Source organism: Hylobates moloch, unplaced genomic scaffold, assembly GCF_009828535.3.
Source record: "Hylobates moloch isolate HMO894 unplaced genomic scaffold, HMol_V3 SCAFFOLD_14, whole genome shotgun sequence".
Taxonomy (NCBI): Eukaryota; Metazoa; Chordata; class Mammalia; order Primates; family Hylobatidae; genus Hylobates; species Hylobates moloch.
The window spans coordinates 49,579,343-49,597,735 of NW_026652289.1; the positions used below are offsets into that span (position 1 = coordinate 49,579,343).

The following is an 18,393-nucleotide window of genomic DNA, read 5'->3' on the forward strand; positions in this document are numbered from 1 at the left end:
TTCACCCTGTGGCCAGGCTGGTCTCAAACTCCTGACCTCAAGTGATCTGCCTGCCTCGGCCTCCCAAATAGCTGGGATTATAGATTTTCTTATGGAAGTAGAGATGGGCTAGGCCCAGCCTGCGGGAAGGTTGTAAGCAAGCTTAGGGAGCCAGGACTACTGTAGCAGCCTCCTCGCCGGCTTCCCTCTCCCTCGGCCTCTCTCACACCTGTAGCTGCTGCTTCAGTGGGTTCCTCCCACTGGACTCTTAAGAGGGGCCAGCAGAGTCTGTGTTTGCTCCCCAGTGCTCTACCCATAGCCAGCAGCCTGTCTGACCTTTAGTGAGTATTCCATACATATTTATTAAGTGAATAAATAAGATGGTAAAATTACCATTTTAACTCCCTGTTTTGAAATACATTTTAATATTTCTGCTTCATGCACTGGCTAGCCATGATCTGTTTTTGTTGACTAGAATCACATACTCAGCATGTCTGAATTGGGTCTTGATGGCTCAGCTAGCTCAACACCCTCATTTTACAGGAATTCAAAGGGAGCTTGGTCCTAAGTCTCCTGAGTCCCAGTGATACTGCTCTTCTCACCAGCTTTTTCTATCTGGATATAGAAATTGACCTTGATTGAACATCCTCACACCCAGAATGGTTTTAAGACAATTCTGATCATTAAGATCATTGTTTTAAAGAGATGCTCACATACAAGCTTTCACATACCTGCAGGAAGACAGGGCTATGCACTGGCAGCTGCAGACAATTCCAGAATACTGGGAGAGGACAGGAATGTGGGAATGATCTGCCTGCCCTGTCTGTGCCACGGAACAGGTTATTTGCATAGTAAGCCCTGTGCATTCACAATCCTGAGAAGCCAATGGGTATTATTAGTGTCATGTTATCTAGGTCATGCAAGAAAGGACAGAGTTTCCAGACGGTTCCTGAGGATTGGACATTGCACATGTACCTTGAAGACACTAGCAAAAGCCACTAAACTGGTCAGGCCAGTTCAACCATCAACCCTCCCCTCACTCCTTGGGCTGAAGCCTCTTAACATTTTCATTCCTATCCTCCATTTGTTGCTTGTCCATTTCAATTGCCTTGGACTTGGAAGGTGGATGACACCCAAATATTTATCTCCAGCCCATGTTTCTCTCCTAAGTTCCAGACATTTAAATCTTTGGTGGTCCCAGGGCCCAAACAACACATCCCAAAGCAATTGCAGCATCTCCCTCTGAAGCTGTTTTCCTGACTAAATTCCTGTCTTGGTGGTTGGCAATGCCTCATCACCCAGAGCCCAAGTGAGTCACCTCCTCAACCAATGAGCCAATCACCTAATCCTATTTTCGCCTACTAAAGGTGCCTTTCTCTCCATATCTATAGAACCGTACCTGCTTGATACAGCGGCCCCCATAATGGTTCCCTGCCTCTGATGTTGGCCTCTACACCCCCTACCCTAATCAGTTCTCCAAAATTGCATCCACATGGAATTTCTGGTCCCACCATGACATTTTTCTGCGTGACATCTTTTTTGGCTTCCTAAGGCAATGAAATGGAATCATTGGCCTGGTCCATGGGGCCCTGTGACCACTGTCCACCCCTTCAGGGTCCCCTCCACAACCCTTCCTGCACAAAAGCATGTCCCCTGGGCCTCGATATTCCCACTATTTGCAGGCCCCCAAATACACCCTGCCATTTCTCACCTCATCCTCTGCCCGTAGCCAGAGTCTCTCAAAGACTGAAGCATTCAGTACTTTTAAAATATAAAGAAATCCTCATACAAGTTTTCAAAAATGGTAGCAGGGGCCAGGCACAGTGGCTCATGCCTGTAATCCCAGCACTTTGAGAGGCCAAGGTGGGTGGATCACTTGAAGCCAGGAGTTCAAGACCAGCCTGACCAACATGGTGAAACCCTGTCTCTACTAAAAATACAAAAATTAGCTAGGCGTGGTGGTGCACAACTATAGTCCCAGCTACCTGGGAGGCTGAGGCACAAGAATCACTTGAACCTGGGAGTTGGAGGTTGCAGTGAGCCGAGATCATGCCACTACACTCCAGCCTGGGTGACAGAGAGAGATTCTGTCTCAAAAAAAAAAAAAAAAAGGCGGGGAGCAACAAATTTTAAATGTTTGCAACTAACCTACTAATACTATTGGCACAAAAATATTACAATACAATTTAATTGTGCTGGTCTGAAGATAATTAAAGGATTTATAGCATATAATAATTCATACTACCATTCCAGACTTAGGTCTAAGTGACCATCCACTCTGATCTGCTTGGGATTGAAGGGACTTTGGTGCTAAAATCAGAAAAGTTCTTGGTGAATGAGGCCAAGCTGGTCACCCTAAGTATGGAACAGTAGTTTATAGTCATATGATGATAACCTTCTTTCAAAACTGTCCATGTATCTCTGTGGCTGTCTAACAATTGGAGATAAAAGGCCACCTCTGAGGCACTTGGTGAATGGGAAGCCTGAGCTCTCCAGCCTGCTCCCTGCTGCTACTGGTTCGTATGCCATGTCGATGAGATACTCCTGCCCCTCCTTCCAGGCTCAGCTTTTCTGGGTCCAGCTCACCCTAGCACTGGTCTGCTGATTGTTCCTTCCTATGTTCCTGCAGCATTCTCTATAGGCCTCCTTTCTAGCGAGGTTGCACTGTATTTTGATTTTCTGCTTGCATGTCAGTTTCCTCCTTCAGGTGGTGAGCAACTTAAAGTCCAGGTTGACCAATGGATACTCAGTGGGCAATGAGCAAATGGGGCCATTTGCACAACCCACCCCTTCGGTTCCATGTTGAAATGTTGGGAGATGGACAAGATGTTGGGCCCAGATAATTGTGTAGGCTTTCTTGAAACCTCCTCTGTGCTAAGTGGGAGGAGTAAAGAGATGGCTGGAGCAAAGCCTCACCCTCAAGGAGTTCCGAACTGCTTGAGAAGATACGGCAGGTTTCGAGAGAGGGAAGGAAAAAGTTAGCAATGCTTGTTTCATGTCACTGGATGATGAAACACCATCTAATTACTATGGCACAGGGGACCAGAGAGGGAACAAGTGCCTGGGGAGGGCTGCCTGGAATATGTGGAGGTGGCACAGACAGCATCTGCACCAGACGTAAGTATCAAGGAGTCAGATTTCTAATCTAAAGAAATGTTTTAGAAGAACCAGAAATACCAAGTCCCAGGAGTGGTTGCTCCAAGAAGCAAGACAAGAAAGCCAAGTCCAGATAGCCCCTTCTCTGGAGGGAGAGTTGAGCATCATGGCCTCTAAGGCTCTTGCCAGGTTCTCCAATTTAACCCTCAGCATTGCCGGCAGAAGGGTGCCACAGATGTTGGAATTGAGTGGGGCATTCAGGGTGTTGTGCTAGAGCAGACTAGGCAGGTCAGAGGATGGGGGAGAGGAGCCTAGAGGGTAGGTTGGGGCCTCAATCCAGGTGTGCCAGGTGCCCTGGGATCTATAAACATTGAGGGCTTGGAGAGCAGGGGAGCAAGCAGCAAAGTATCTCAGGAGTGTCCATCCAATTGAGAAACAACATCTCAGTTGTTTCTGGGACAGCAGAAACAACTACATGGTGAAGGCATGCCAGTACGCCCCCTCTGGTTACTTCTCTCCTCACCCATATTCCCTACATTGGCATTTCAGGGCAACCATTGAGATGGAAATCAATCCATCCTCTTTCCCCAATGGGCTCCAAGCAATATGACAAAGTAGTCACCAAAGAGTCTGCTTCATAGCAGGTAAAGCTAAACTGGTAAAGGCACCTTGGATCTGCAGCTGCAATCGAGTTCCCCAATACATTTCCCTGAATTGGGTTTACCCACCCAAAACTACAGGCTTGTCCCTAACAGGGCACAGCATCAGATAGGGAGAGGACAGGAGGAAAACTTGTGCTCACATGCATGAGGGCCAAAGGGGAAAGCACTTAGGAGGGGTTGATGGGTCCAACTTCAGGTTCTTTTTTCAATCTTATCAATTTTATCAGACACTCCCCTCCCCCAAGGAGGAAGAGAAAGGAGTGAGCCAGGTAAGTGTGGCAGCCTTTAGGGAAGAAGAAGACCATAACCCCCGGCCCCAGAGGCAGCAGGTGCTGAGTCTTATGCAGAGTCCCCAGGTGGTCTTTACAGCTACTGGTGCTCAAACTCCAGCCTGGTTCCCCCTGTCAGGCCTCTCCTCCTGCACATGCACAGGGTCGGGGAGGAAGGCCCTGTTCCATCTGCACAGACACTCTGTGGGAATCCAATAGTTGAGTATAATTCAATTACTGGATCCAAACAGAGCACTGTGCTTAATTCCTACCTTCCCAGTAGCAGTAGTGATCAAAGTCTGTGACTGAGCTCTCCCCAGGAAGAGGACACTAGAGTTAGCCTTGTTACAGGAGCCCCTTAGTCCCCTTGATGAGAAAAGTATGGGATCATAGTACACAGATCTGGATTTGAACTGTTGGACCACTGCCAGCTTTGAGATGCTGTGTAAGATGTCACTCTCCAATCTTCTGTTCCACCATCAATACAAAGGGAATAATAGTAATAGTATCGCAAGATGCCCTGGGGATTATGGATAATGCAGGCACAGCACATAGGAGGCACTGAATAGATAGTAGGGTTTTTTGTTTGTTTTCTGTTTTTCCTAAGTATCCAGTTTATTTTCTAGTCACGGGTTACTTACTGAAAGTTTGTGTAACATGAGATCACATCAGATCAGAAAACATCAAGTGGGTAGTATTATTAACCGATTAACATACAAAAGAAAGTGCCTTTATATCATGTATCTGGGCTCCAAGGGTAGTCCATAGTTCAGCCTCTTCTTTCTATTCTGCTTTTGTCACCTGTTATATAAAATGATCTACAAAATCCTTATAAATAAGACATGAGTTTTGCCCGTGATGCAGTAGGATGAAAAAATACCAGGGCTGCATGCTATGAAACAATAGAAACTTTATAGGTGAATCCAAGGTTTGTGTGCACAAAAATTATAAGTGCCATTTTCTGCTGTGCTGGAAAAACTGAAGTATAAAACACAAATGAACTAGGCCTTTCAAGGATGAGGTATCACAACACTGGTAGCTGTTTAATGTATCCATCTTAAGAAGACTGGATGCTAAAAATGCAATCACTGCAATTAATAAAGTTGAGAGAAAACACAAAGATTAGCTAACATGAGTAAAAGATTATTTAGGGTACAATAAATGTGTAACATTCTCTATGTTCTCAATCACCTGGGAAGGCAGACTATGGAATATCAGGAAATAAGAGTTTTCTTGTTTTCAGTAACATTGAGGTAACACTTCAGAATTCAGAAGGTAACTGGGGCTATAAAGAGTAATTAAGAGGACAAAATAGAAGAAAGCAGGGGTTCCATTTTCCAGCTGTTGCAATTTTCCTGAAATCCTAATGTTTTTGAGCCTCTCCTATTTAAGGACAAAACAATTTAGCACACAACAAAAACTTCAAAAAGGGTGCCAGCTGGACCACAAAGCACTGATGAAAAGACAGACAGGATATACTTCCCAAACTTTCATTAGGATGTAAAAGCCGTTTTGAAAAACAATCTCCACTCTCTGTCAAGTTATTTGACTCCTCAATGCAACATGCATCTCAATGAAATAGAGTTTGAGTAATGTTATGTTGGTAGGCATAATGATTATGACTTCAAGAAAAATATATCTAGTACATTCTGGGGGTTTTGTGGAGGACTCTGTAAAACAAAGAGTTTGAAGTAAACAATAATAAAATACAAAAATTTAAAAAACAGGGTTTTTTTCCCTCCAAATTCCTGGTTTCATAAGGACCTGTTTATTTTGAGGAAAAAAAGTTCCCAAACATCAGGCTGTTCACAAAAATAACACACAGTATCAACTTTAGAAAACAAATCTTAAGACTATAACACGAATTATTTTTCTAGAGGATGCATTTGACATGCCAGCTCTCATTCACAAAAATACATTGCTACATTTGTGTTGAACTGCCCCACACAGCACACTAATGTGGGGGTGTAACACGCATACTTCTAATCAAAGCTGCTTTCAGGAGCTACTCAACTAAATAAGATTGTCTTTGCAGTCAGGGAAGCAACTACTGAACTTATGTATGAATGAAAAGAACTGTCCTCCCTGCATAACGAGAGATTATTTTGGAGACAGTTGATAAAAACCATACATCCTTTTTATTAAGTCATAAAGAGGTATCAAAATTAAAAGCAAAAATTACAAGGTAAGACTTAACAAAACTACTAGGAGTGCCAAAGGAAGTGAAAATGGGACTAGGCGCAGAGCAATATGAATTAATAAACATGGGAAGGACAAGGATGGGAAGGACAGTGAGCATGTGCCAAAGATACTAGGGGAGAGGATCTGGTGAAAAATTTGATCTTAGACAAGTGCCTAGGCAAAGAAATAATGGAATAAGATTTCTAAACCCCACTGTGTGCTTAAGAGTCATCCATGCCATTGGTGCTGTCTCTGTCATCCTCTCCTTCCTCAGACTCTTTTTCACCATCCTTGATCAACTCCAGCTGGTCATCCCCCATCCTCATTATCATCATCATCCAGTAGGTCCGCCTTCTCAGCACAGTCATGTGCACCCCCGTCAGATTCCATCTTCACATTAGTCTCATCTTTCTTCATGGAGCTGCTGCTCTGCTCCTCTTCTGACTTATCATTCCTCATCTCTACTGCATGTTTGCTCTGTTCCTTTTCAGTTTTTTCCAGGTTTTCCAGGAGAGAATCCACTTTTTGTTTTATCTGGGTCAGCTCCTTCATAATGGCCTGAAGGTCATCTCCTTTCAACTTTCCAGACTTGGAAGATTCCCTGCTGTCCACTCTTAGAATTGGGGCCACTTTTGCCCCTTCGTGAGGTGTTTCCTGATACACGCTGACGTTTCGAGAGCACTACAGCCCAAGCAATAGGAGGAGGAGGAGGCACACGTACTGAGTAACTGTACATCATATCATCATAATCACCTTGATAGCCATAGTCCAGGTGAAAAGAGGAGCTATACATCTCCGCTGCAGATCATTTCACGCCTGCTTTTCCTCGTTCACTTTTGGCTCTGCAGCCAGGTTAATATCTAAAACCTGGCCAGCAATCATTCTGCCATCCTCTCCTGCTCCAGCAGCCTGGGCATTTCTCTCATTAAAATATTGAATAAAGGCAAAGCCCTTACGAACAGCACAGCCCACAATTTTGCCATACTTCAAAAAGATTGCCTCCACATCAGATTTCTTGACCACAACAGTGTTGAGATTCCCAATGAACACACGGGAGTTCATGGAGCGAGGATCTGTCTTGTTGGTAACGTTGCTGGCCATTGCGTTTGTTGATAAGGTCTCTCACAAAGCTGAAAGCAGGAGGAGGGAGGGAGAAGAGATTCGATTCTGAGTCTCCTACTCCCGGGTTCTACGTGGAGAAGCCAACTGCTGCTCGAGGTCATCAACACGGCCACAACCACTCAGTCTTCGTCGCTTCACAAAAAAATCAATAGTAGGTTTTTTCCTCACTGTATAACATCTTGTCACTCCAGATAAACACCACCACCCCTGAGCTGGACTTGACCCAAGTTCTCTGGCCACATCTCCATGGCTTCCAAGTAGATGACAGCTGGCTGGGCTATCAGGTCCCAGGATGAAATGATATTATGGAAATAGTTCCTGTGGCCCCATAAGTCTACAGGATTGAGGCTGCTTCTCTCCTCTGTCTCCTTCCAAACTGGCTCTGGAACAGGGATAGGCTGTAATATATAGATGGGACCCTCAGAACCTCTACCTGAGGGGTTCAGGGGAGCCAGAGGCAGATAACACTAGGCAGGATCCTCCTTGAATTCATCCTTTATGCCTTTAACAAAGTAACCAAGCACATGCTGTAGCAATAGTCAATTTAGGCACATCCCAGAGATTCCAACTTCTCTGCCACCAACCACCAGGCATGATCTAAGCAAGTTCTTTCACCTCTTGGAGCCTTAATTTTCTCATCTACAAAATGGAATAACACGATCATCCTTGAAGGTGAGTTACATGTGATCACGGGTGTGAGCAGTTCTTTGTAAGCAATGAAGGCCCAAGCAATTGAAAGGGGTGGTGATTATGGAAACTGTCAGAGGTACATTTGTTGCTGTGGAAAACTGCAGGTACTGGACCATTTTCTCATCTTCCTACAGGTTGCTGGAATCACAACTTATAATTAATGCACAGTGATATGGCTTGACCCAGTTTCCTAAATTGGAATGTTTCAGCTAAAACTGATGAAAAATTCTTGTCTTCCAAGCAGAACTAGCTAGATAAACCCCCTCCATAGCTAGTGAGTAAATATATACAGTGAAATATATATATATATATAATGCATTCACTTATTCAACAAATATTGATTGAATGTCTACTCTGCACCATTTATTAAGCTTGGTGTTTTTCCTGACTTGTCTCCTGTAATCTCCACATGAATTCTGTGAGGTAGGCATTGTTATCCTGACGTACAACTGAGGAAACTAACAGGGATTCGATTATTGGATCAAAGCCGTACATCTAGAAAGTGGCAGACAAACAGTTAAACCCATTTCCTTGACCCAGTGAACCTGCTCTTTTGTGACACCACATGACTTCTGCAGGCCCCTCATAAAAGGGGTGCCAGGGTTATGTCTGGGCAGATGGGATTGTGTATTAGTCCATTCTCCCGCTGCTATAAGGACATACCCGAGACTAGGTAATTTACAAAGGAAAGAGATTTAATTGACTCACAGTTCCACAGGGCTGGGGAGGCCTCAGGAAACTTACAACCATAGTGGAAGGTGAAGCAAACACATCCTTCTTCACATGGTGGCAGCAAGAAGTGCTGGGCAAAAAGGGGGGAAAAAACCCTTATAAAACCATCAGATCTCATGAGAACTAACTCACTATCACGAGGACAGGATAGGGGGAAAACACCCCCATGATTCAATTATTTCCACCTGGTCCCTCCCACAACACCTGGGGATTATGGGAATTACAATTCAAGATGAGATTTGGGTAGGGACACAGTCAAACCATATCAGATTGGATGTTTAAGGAGCAAGTCAGGTGGATGACAAATTCTGGCTCATATGTGTCCCCCAGTATCTCCATCAAACATCCAACCTTCCCTGGAACCCAGCAGCTCATCCTCCCTCTGTTTCAGGCAGCTCCCTGGGTGCGCCCACGGCCCCTGGAATGCATTTACTGCTTTTCGCCCTTGCTAGGCTCACCAAGTTCATACCACTGGGCTGCTGCCTCACCCTCAACCTTGGTTCTATCTTGTTCCTCTTCCCACCATCCCTGGCCCCTCTAGGACTGGACTGGCACTGGGGCTTCATCTTCTGAACTGGGCAGCCATGCCTCCCCTGCACCCTGACTGCTTGGCAGTCACTGGGCAGCCCAGGATGAGAGTCAGACAGATTGAGGCTCTTCTGATCGCTCCCTATTTGACTTTGAGAAAATAATTTGATTTCTCAAGCCACAGTTTCCATATCTGAGAGTAGAGAGTAATAGCTGTCTCACAGGGCTGCTGCAGGGATGAAATGAGAAAGATACTAACGTTTTTGACATCTGGGAGTCACTCCCCAAGTGCTCTCTTCCACTTCTCCTACACTTCCAAAGAAGTATGGCAAATGGCAGATTGTGTACTATTAACCTTTTTTCTCTATGATTTATCATCTTTATTTATCTTTAATTTCAGTGAGCAGAATTAGATTCGGTGAATCTAATTCCTTTTTCAAATTCAATCCTCAGTATTTCAACATGATTCATTAAATTTTCCTTCCATATTGCTTACTGATGTTCAGCTCTTCACACGTTATAGCCACCTTTCATATAATTTGATCTAATTCTGGGTCCTTTTTGTATGATTTATATACAGTTTTCTCTTTAAGACTGCACTTCAGCTGTTTTTATTACTATTGCTTTAAAGCAGGTTTTTATAAAAGGCAGATAAATCCTCCCTACCTCTCCTCCCCCAACCCCTGTCAGACTTGTTTCTTATTCTTGGCCATTTATTCTTCCAGGCATACTATTCTGTCAAGCTTCAAGAGAGGCAGTGGAGATTTAGATTAGGATTTACTGGGCTACATAGAGGATATAAAGGCTAGCACTTACTTTCAGGAATTTGTGTCTAAATCCCATGAGCCTTGAAATCTCAAGTGCCTGGCCACACACACACACACGCACACACGCACGCACAGCCAACTCTGCTGCTTTCTTGCTCTTCCAATACTTCCCCACTGACAAAGTATAGAAAGAAGGCAGTAAAAAATGACAGTCACCTGCCAGGCCTGGCTCCCGTTGAAAGTTATTGCGATTAAGCTGGAAATTTGTCTAGATTTAAAGGGGATCCCAAGAGCCCTGGAGTCCAGACTGCTCTGCCGATTCTCCATTACATTGACATTTGACTAATCCGGTGGTTCTCTAAGTCGAGTTTGCCAACTAGCAGCATTAACAGCACCTGGGAACTTGTTAGAACTACAATGTATTGGGTACCACTCAGGCCTACTGAATCAGAAATTCTGGGTATACGGCTCAGTAATCTGAGTTTTAACAAGCCTCCAGGTGATTCTGGTGCATGCTCAAATTTGAGAACCACTGGATTAAACAAGCAGAGATTTACGCAAAGGCTACCTCCACCTGGAATTACCAGACCTGGTAGTCTGGTCAGCTGCATAGAAGCAACTTGGAATGGTGCTGCAAATGTACAACAGTGCTGCAAAACCAGACACACTGCAATAGGACCACACGTGACCTATAAATGGATGTGAGGAGAACCAGTATCTTAACACTATTGTTCCCACTTGCCAGGAGAATAAAATTCTCTATTTATTTTGGTCTCCTTTAGGAATCAAAAGTAGTACGGCTTTCTCTACCTGGGTCACAAACATCCTGCACTGGGTTTATTCCAAAGTAGTTAATACATTTTGTTACTGTGAATGCAATCTCTTTAGCTGTAAATTTCCTAATTGATTATGCCTGATATTCATCCTGTATCCTGGACATTTGTGGGCAATTAGTCATTTTTCTAACCTCTTTATTTCTTGTCATTTTTTTTTTTTTTTTTGAGTCAGAGTCTCGCTCTGTTGCCCAGGCTGGAGTGCGGTGACGTGATCTCGGCTCACTGTCAGCTCCGCCTCCTGGGTTCACGCCATTCTCCTGCCTCAGCCCCCCGAGTAGCTTGGACTACAGGCACCCACCACCACGCCTGGCTAATTTTTTGTATTTTTAGTAGAGATGGGGTTTCACTGTGTTAGCCAGGATGGTCTCGATCTCCTGACATCGTGATCTGCCCGCCTCGGCCTCCCAAAGTACTGGGATTACAGGCATGAGCTACCGTGCCTGGCCTCTTGTCATTTTTAACAGCTGATTTGTTTGTGTTTTCAGGTTGTCTTTTAGCAGTATTAGTACTTGCTAACTATTTGTGCTTACTATTTATTACGTGCATGTCTGCTTCAGGGAATAGCTGGGAAAGTGGATCTTGCTTGACAAAGGATGATGGGGAAGGGCATTTTAGGGGCCAGCTTGTGCTGGAACACATTCCCACCTACCTGGCCTCAACTCAGCCTTCATGATTCACCTGGCAGGCCTTCTTTCGGCCCACAGTCCCCTGGGAGGATATGTCTCCTAGTGTTTTTTTAACATACTCTTAAGGCTGTAAAAATTCACCTTTGTTCTTATCCAAGTTTTAAAATTTGTTTGCAGAGTTATGCGAACTACTCTGTAATCATTCTTTTAATTTAGCTTTAATGGTTTCATTTTTATATTTAACTCTTGGATCCATATGGAATTTATTTGCACATGAAGAATGAGGTAAGAAATCCAATTTTTCCCCCTTCAAATAACTAACCAGTTTTCTCAACACCGTTTATGGAATAACCCATCCTTGCTGATAAATTTAACGATGCCATTTTAATCAAATACTCAATTCCCATATGTGCTTGAATTCATTTTTGGACTCTCTATTTTCTCACACTGGTCTCTTAGTTTATTTCTGCCCTAAAATTATATTGTATTAAATATCTGTAGCTTTAAACAATGTTTTCATTTTGCTTTTGTTTTTGTATTTTATTGTGTGGGTTATGACAATGTTTTGATACCTGATAGTATCATAGTCATGTTCATTATTCTTATTTTTTAATTTTTTTTCTGATTCCAATTATGTCTTCATTCTACCAGATAAAATTTAGTTTAACTTACCAAATTTCAAACAAAATTCTCTTGGTAATTGGATTGGAAACACACTGAATTTAGAGATTACATTCAGAAATTGAAACTGTTCTATTGAGTACTCTTCTAAAGAAAAACAAGGAAGGTTTTCACTGACTGAAATATTTTTTCTGGCTTTTAATAGGAATTTAAAGTTTTTAGCATAGGGCCCTAACATTGATTATTAGATTTGTCGCTAAATATTTTGTTTGTTTCTATTGTAAAAGGCATCTTTTCTTCTGATATGGTTTGGGTATTTGTCCCCTCCAAATCTCATGTTGAAATGTATGTAATACCTAAGTGTTGAAGGAGGGTCCTGGTGAGAGGTAATTGTATCATGGGGGCAGATCCTCATGAATGGCTTAGCACCCACCATCCCCTTGGCGACGAGTGAGTGAGTTCTTCCTCTGAGTTCATGCGAGATCCAGTTGTTTAGAAGTGTATGGTACCTCCCCTCTCTCTCTCTTGCTTCTGCTCTCACCATGTGACACCACTGGCTCCCCTTCACCATCAGCCATGATGTAAGCTCCCTGAGGCCTGCCCAAAAGACAAGCAGATGCTGGTGCCAGGCTTCTTGTACAGCCTGCAGAACTGTGAGACAATTAAACCTCTTTTCTTTATAACCTCCCAGCTTCCGGTATTTCTTTATAGTAATGCAAGAATGGACTAACACATCTTCTGTTAAATTTTCTAACTGGTTACTAATAATGAAGGTTTGATTTTTGATATAAATTTATAACCAGGTGCTTTTCCCTTTCCAAATTTTTTACCTCTTATGTCTTTCTCATGTATGATAATAGGAGGTCTTATTTCTGACTTTAATGGGAATGCTTTTGGCTTTTTACATTAAGTTGTGATTGTTTGGGGGTGGAGGATTATAAATTTTTGTAATGCTAAGGAAGTATCCACTAATATCTATTTTATTAATTTTTTTAGAAACCTGAAATGAAGATTGAGCAATGGCAAATGCATTCTTTGGCATCAGATTTTCTAGTATTGAGCCATGCTTACATTCTTGGGCTTTTTTATCTTTGTGTATCTTTCTTTTAGTGTCTTATGCTTTCTCTCTGCTGATATTTTATTTAGGATTTTTGCACTGGTTGTCATAATTGAGATCAATCTGTAAATTCTTCTTTTTTCCCTTCTTTTTTCTATTTTTCATTTGTATCCGATTTTGGTATAGTGTGGTGTAAGATTCTCCCATCTCTGGAAACAGTTTAAGAAGCACCATAGAGCTTGGTACTGTGGCTCATGCCTGTGATCCCAGTACTTTGGGAGGCTTGATGGGGGTGGATCACTTGAGGTCAGGAGTTCAAGACCAGCCTGGCCAACATGGAGAAACCCTGTCCCTACTAAAAATACAAAAATTAGCAGGCTGTGAATATGGAGGCTGTGAAGTTTAAGATCAAGATGCTGGCATTGGTTTCTGGTGAGGGCTGCTGTCTGTTTCCAAGATGGTGCCTGTTGCTGTGTCCTCATATGGCAGAAGGCAGAAAGGTAAGGGGATGTTCCCTTCAAGCTCAAGCCCTTTTATAAGGATCCTAATCTCATTCATGAGGACAAAGCCCTCATGACTTAATCAATTCCCAAAGGCCACAGCTCTTGATATTATTGGTATTGGGAATTCAGTTTCTGTATGAATTTTAGAGGGCTCAAACCATAACGGGACACAAGAATTATAAATAATCGGGGAATCATGACACATCCAGAAAAACCTACTAAAGCTGCAACAATGGACCCCAAAGAAATGGAGATCTATAAAATGACTGAAAAATAATTCAGAATAACCCTCTTAAAGAAGGTCAGGGAACTAAAAGAATATATACAGAGAAAATTAAATGAAATTTGGAAAAGAATACACAGACAAAATGAGAAATTTAACAGAGAAATTGAAACAATAAAAAATAGAAATTATAGAGATAAAAATATAATAACTGAACTGAAAATTTTAATAGAAAGCTTCAACAGAAAGCTTGATTAAATAGAAGAAAGAACCAGTGAGCTTGAAGATAGGACATTTGAAATTATCCAGTCAAAGAATAAAAAAAGAATGAAGGAAGCCTCCAGGAATTATGGGATACCATCAAGAGACCCAACAGTCACATAATAAAAGTTGCTGAAGGAGAAAAGAGAGAAAAAGAGCCAGAAAGCATATTTTTTAAAATAACAGCTGAAAACTTTCCAAGTATAGGAAAAGATGCCAACATCCAGGTACAGGAAGCACAGAGATCTCCAGTTAAATCCAACCCAGAAAGGAGTTCACCGAGATATATAATAACCAAACTATCAAAAATCAAAGACAAAGAAAAATTTCTGATAGCTGGGTTTTGACTCAGTTGATACATACTGTTCAAATAGCCAGTTAAACATAGAGTAAATAGTCATAGAAAAACAAAATGGTTCCTCCTCTCCTAGTAAATACAGTTTATCTGCAGAATGAAGATAAGGGCTTCTACATCTAAGGCAGGATCTTTACCTTGACACTATTGACATCTGGGACTGAATAATTCTTTGTTGTGGAGCACTGTCTGTCCTGTGCATTGCAGGATGTCTAGCAGCATCCCTGTCCTCTATCCACCAGATGCCAGTAGCACCCTCCATACCTCCAGTTGTGACAACCAAGAATGTCTCCAGACATTGCCAAATGTCTTCCCTTGTTGAGAAGCATTGACCTAGAAGAAACACTCCACACCTTTCTCCTAGGCTTCCCACTCACCTATTCCCATCAGTTCCCTTCAAATAGAAGTTTCAGAGTGAGATGTGTGGCAGAAGTGCTGCTTTGTAACAGTGGAGAAAGCCTCTGCTTTGACTTCTAGAAGCTTCTATCTCTCATGATACCTTTCAAATTTATGGTAAAACTTATAATCCTTTATTTAGTTGAATGCTACCAATTTATTCCTTGCTGGTGCGTCTTCTATTTCAGTTTTTTTATTAATTTTATGGAGAGGGAATTTATGTGTTCCTCTGTACTCCACCATCTTTCCACACCTGTCTCCTCTCTTGGTCCCAGCTCCGAGTTCTTTTCACTGCATGTCTGACAGAGAAATGTCAGGTTACAGTAAAATTATAATTAAATCTATAGTCAGCTCTTATCAGATGGCATTAAACAGAGGAACCTGGAATAAAGTACAATGTTCTCTAAAGGGAGAAATATTTTTACATGAATATTTTGGTATTTGTTAATGTACTGGAGTTAATAGAGAGGTGTAGGAGGTGCTGAATAGACATCCAATTTGTAGTGATGATTGCCAAATTAAGATTAGCACAGAAACCTGTCTGGAGTGGGAGGTAAAGTCTGCTGTTCCAAAGAAGAGGTTTTAAAGGTGTAGGTGGGGAGAGTGAGAAAAAGGGAACGTAAATGCTCTTGTGACAGGAATGAGAAAAGAGCCTGCAGGTCTCCTGAGAGCCAGGAGTATTAATTTAGAAGTAGGTGTGACAGCCAGCCCAGAGATGACCAGCAATGGCCATTCCTTAATCCTGACCTTGTTGACATCCTTTAAAAGCATCAGATAACTTACAGCTTGCAAAGAAATTTCATGTATTTAGCATTTTAAGTAAAATGGGTAAATGCATGTGATGGCCTAATAAAAGGATTTGTAACGGGATCCCTAAATAGATAAGGGCATAATTATGATTAGCCAAAGACAATCACTGGGAAGAGGGACTTAGCTGAAAGCTGCTAACATTCAGCATTCTCTGTGCCAGAAGACTTAAGTGCTTCAGTCTTGAAGGTGGGAGAAATATGGCTGGCAAATGACAGCATCCACTACAGTCTACCCCTTGTGCCACTCAGATCCACTTGTTTTGTAGAAGTCTTGAGAGCAGGTCCTTCAGGATTCTGGTTGGCCTCTTTTCCTGGGGGAAAGGTACAAAAATAAAGTAATTGGGTGGACTATAGGTTTGCCATTGCCACTGGTCTCAAGATCATGACTGGTCCTTATTATCTTCTTTCTCTATTATGCATTATGAGAAGTCCCCTCACTCTTGGTGAGCACTTCTGATCTAGGTATTTTGCCTTTTGTGGGTTACCTGTGGTCTAAACCCCAAGTCATTATGTCTTTCTCAAGCTGTGGCAGCAATACTTGACCATTTCTCATGAAGATTGTGCAGGGGAGTACTAAGAGAAGCCTCAGTGGATCACTTTGGTCTCAAACACATTTTTCTCTGCTCCCCTTTGGATGACAGCAGCCTTATTTTTGCCTAATCAAAGTCAATTACCACAGCTAGAATGGTGACTCCTTTCTTTTTCTGTCTGCACAAATTGCCCACAGTGACCATGCAGCAGCCATAATATGCAATTTAATGGGACTTGTAGAGTCCTTGATGGAATCATTTTCCCAACCTGAGGTCAAGACCTCTAGACTCACAGACTCCAAACTTGTGGGAACAGGATGCAGACATTCCCTAACTGGGAGTAATGTAAGTAGGACCACTCCTCCCTCCACCCCTTAGTTCCCAGACCCACATAACAAGGAACCACTAAAATCCTCTGAGTACAGAAATGGCAACTGCACTGCAGTAATGTTGAGGATAGGCCATAAGGAATGTATTTGAAGCAGGAAGACCAGTGAGGAAGCTGTTAGAATTGTCCAGGCAGGAAATTATGTGGGCCTAATAATGGAATATTATTAGAGCCTGACATTTTCTTCAGCAGGAAAGCAAGCTCTTGGCATCCAATTAGTGTTTCTGGGTACATCAGGAGGCATACTGTAGGTTAGGAAAGACATTTTTTAAGCTTTCCCCGCACTCATATAAGCAAAACTATTACAGGACCATTCCAAAAATAACTGAGCCAAACTGGTGAGCTGCAGCTTGGCTGTACGTCAGCTTGATCAGCAGAGACGCAGAAATATTGTCACTCCAAAAAAAAAAAAAAAAGACAGACAGGTAGATTCTCTGTATCAGCCCCACTCAGAGTGGGGCCAGGGATGCTGCCCCCAGCCCTTGTTCTCTGTTTATTCCTCTATCCCAGAACGTTTATTACCATCTACCTGGAATTCAAGGTATTTACCTGTGTAATTATCACCTGCTCTAGACCCTGTGATTCCATAGAGCAAGAAGCTTGTCCTATACTATTCTCCACCCTGACCATGCCTATTACAGCCCCTGGTCCAGAGATCAAGCTCAGGAACTGTTGAATGGAATTTAAAAATCTCGCAAGTGAGATCACGAAACTGCTCTCAGTAACCAGTAATAACAACAATAATCACCATAATAGGTAACACTTACTAGACCCTTCCTATGGGCCAGGCACACTGCTAAGGGATTTTGATGCATTCTCTTAGTTAGTTCTTCCAAAAACACTATGAGGTAGGTGTTACGATCATCTCCATTTTACACAGAAAGAAACTGTAGCACACAGAGTTTAGTAACTTGCCCAAAGCCACCCTGTTACTAAGTGGTCGTCCCATTTGTCAAAAAAAAAAAAAAAAAAAAGACTTAGGAGGGCGCTACCACTATGGCCCTGCAAATGTGATACCAATTTCAGCAAGATTCCAGACCTATCTGTGAGATTAATAGCTACTAGGCACTTTCAGTGATTACTAGGAACCAGCGCATGTTCGTGAAGAACAAGCCATGCTAGGTTAACCTCGTTTCTCTTCCCGTTATTCATTCCACCTCGGCATCCCTGAAAACACCCTTCATCAATGGCCATGTATTCCAAATCCTGCCCCACGCCCCCAACCCTGCTGCACAACCTCCAGCCATATGCTCCTTTGAGAGTTTCACACATTCCTTTTACGTAGGCATTTATTTTCAAGGAATCAAAGGTGTCATTGCAGTTTCTCTGTCATTCCTCCTCCACAGCTGCTCCCCTGTCCCTGCACAGCTTCCAACAGTTCAGCCTTGGGTAGACTGCACTTGGAAGGAGGAAACCCAGCTGTCTGGGATCACGTGCACGGCAATATCGACTAGAGCCCCAGGACCAGAACAGCCTCACCCCACCCTCCTCACCCTGTGCCCAGCCTCTAGGTTTCTTGGCTTGCCCATTAGAAGGACAAGTTTGCTCACGATGGCCTGGGCTTTAACAAGAAGGAGTTGGAACTCCAACCCTACTGCTGGCCATGTGATTTAGCCATCACCTCAATCTCTCACTTCTCTCAGGAGTGAAAAGGTTGCTTCAGGGAGGTAGCAATAAAGTACAAACATGGATATAAGGAAGCCCTACAGCTCAACAGCCAAAAACCAAATAACCTGATTTAAAAAACGGGCAGAGAACTTGA

General features: G+C 42.7%; 1 pseudogene; it reads right to left on the minus strand.

Moving 5' to 3' along the window:
• Nucleotides 1-6,408: 6,408 nt before the first annotated feature.
• LOC116482117 (heterogeneous nuclear ribonucleoproteins C1/C2-like) lies at nucleotides 6,409-7,432 on the minus strand (annotated as a pseudogene).
• Nucleotides 7,433-18,393: the final 10,961 nt, after the last annotated feature.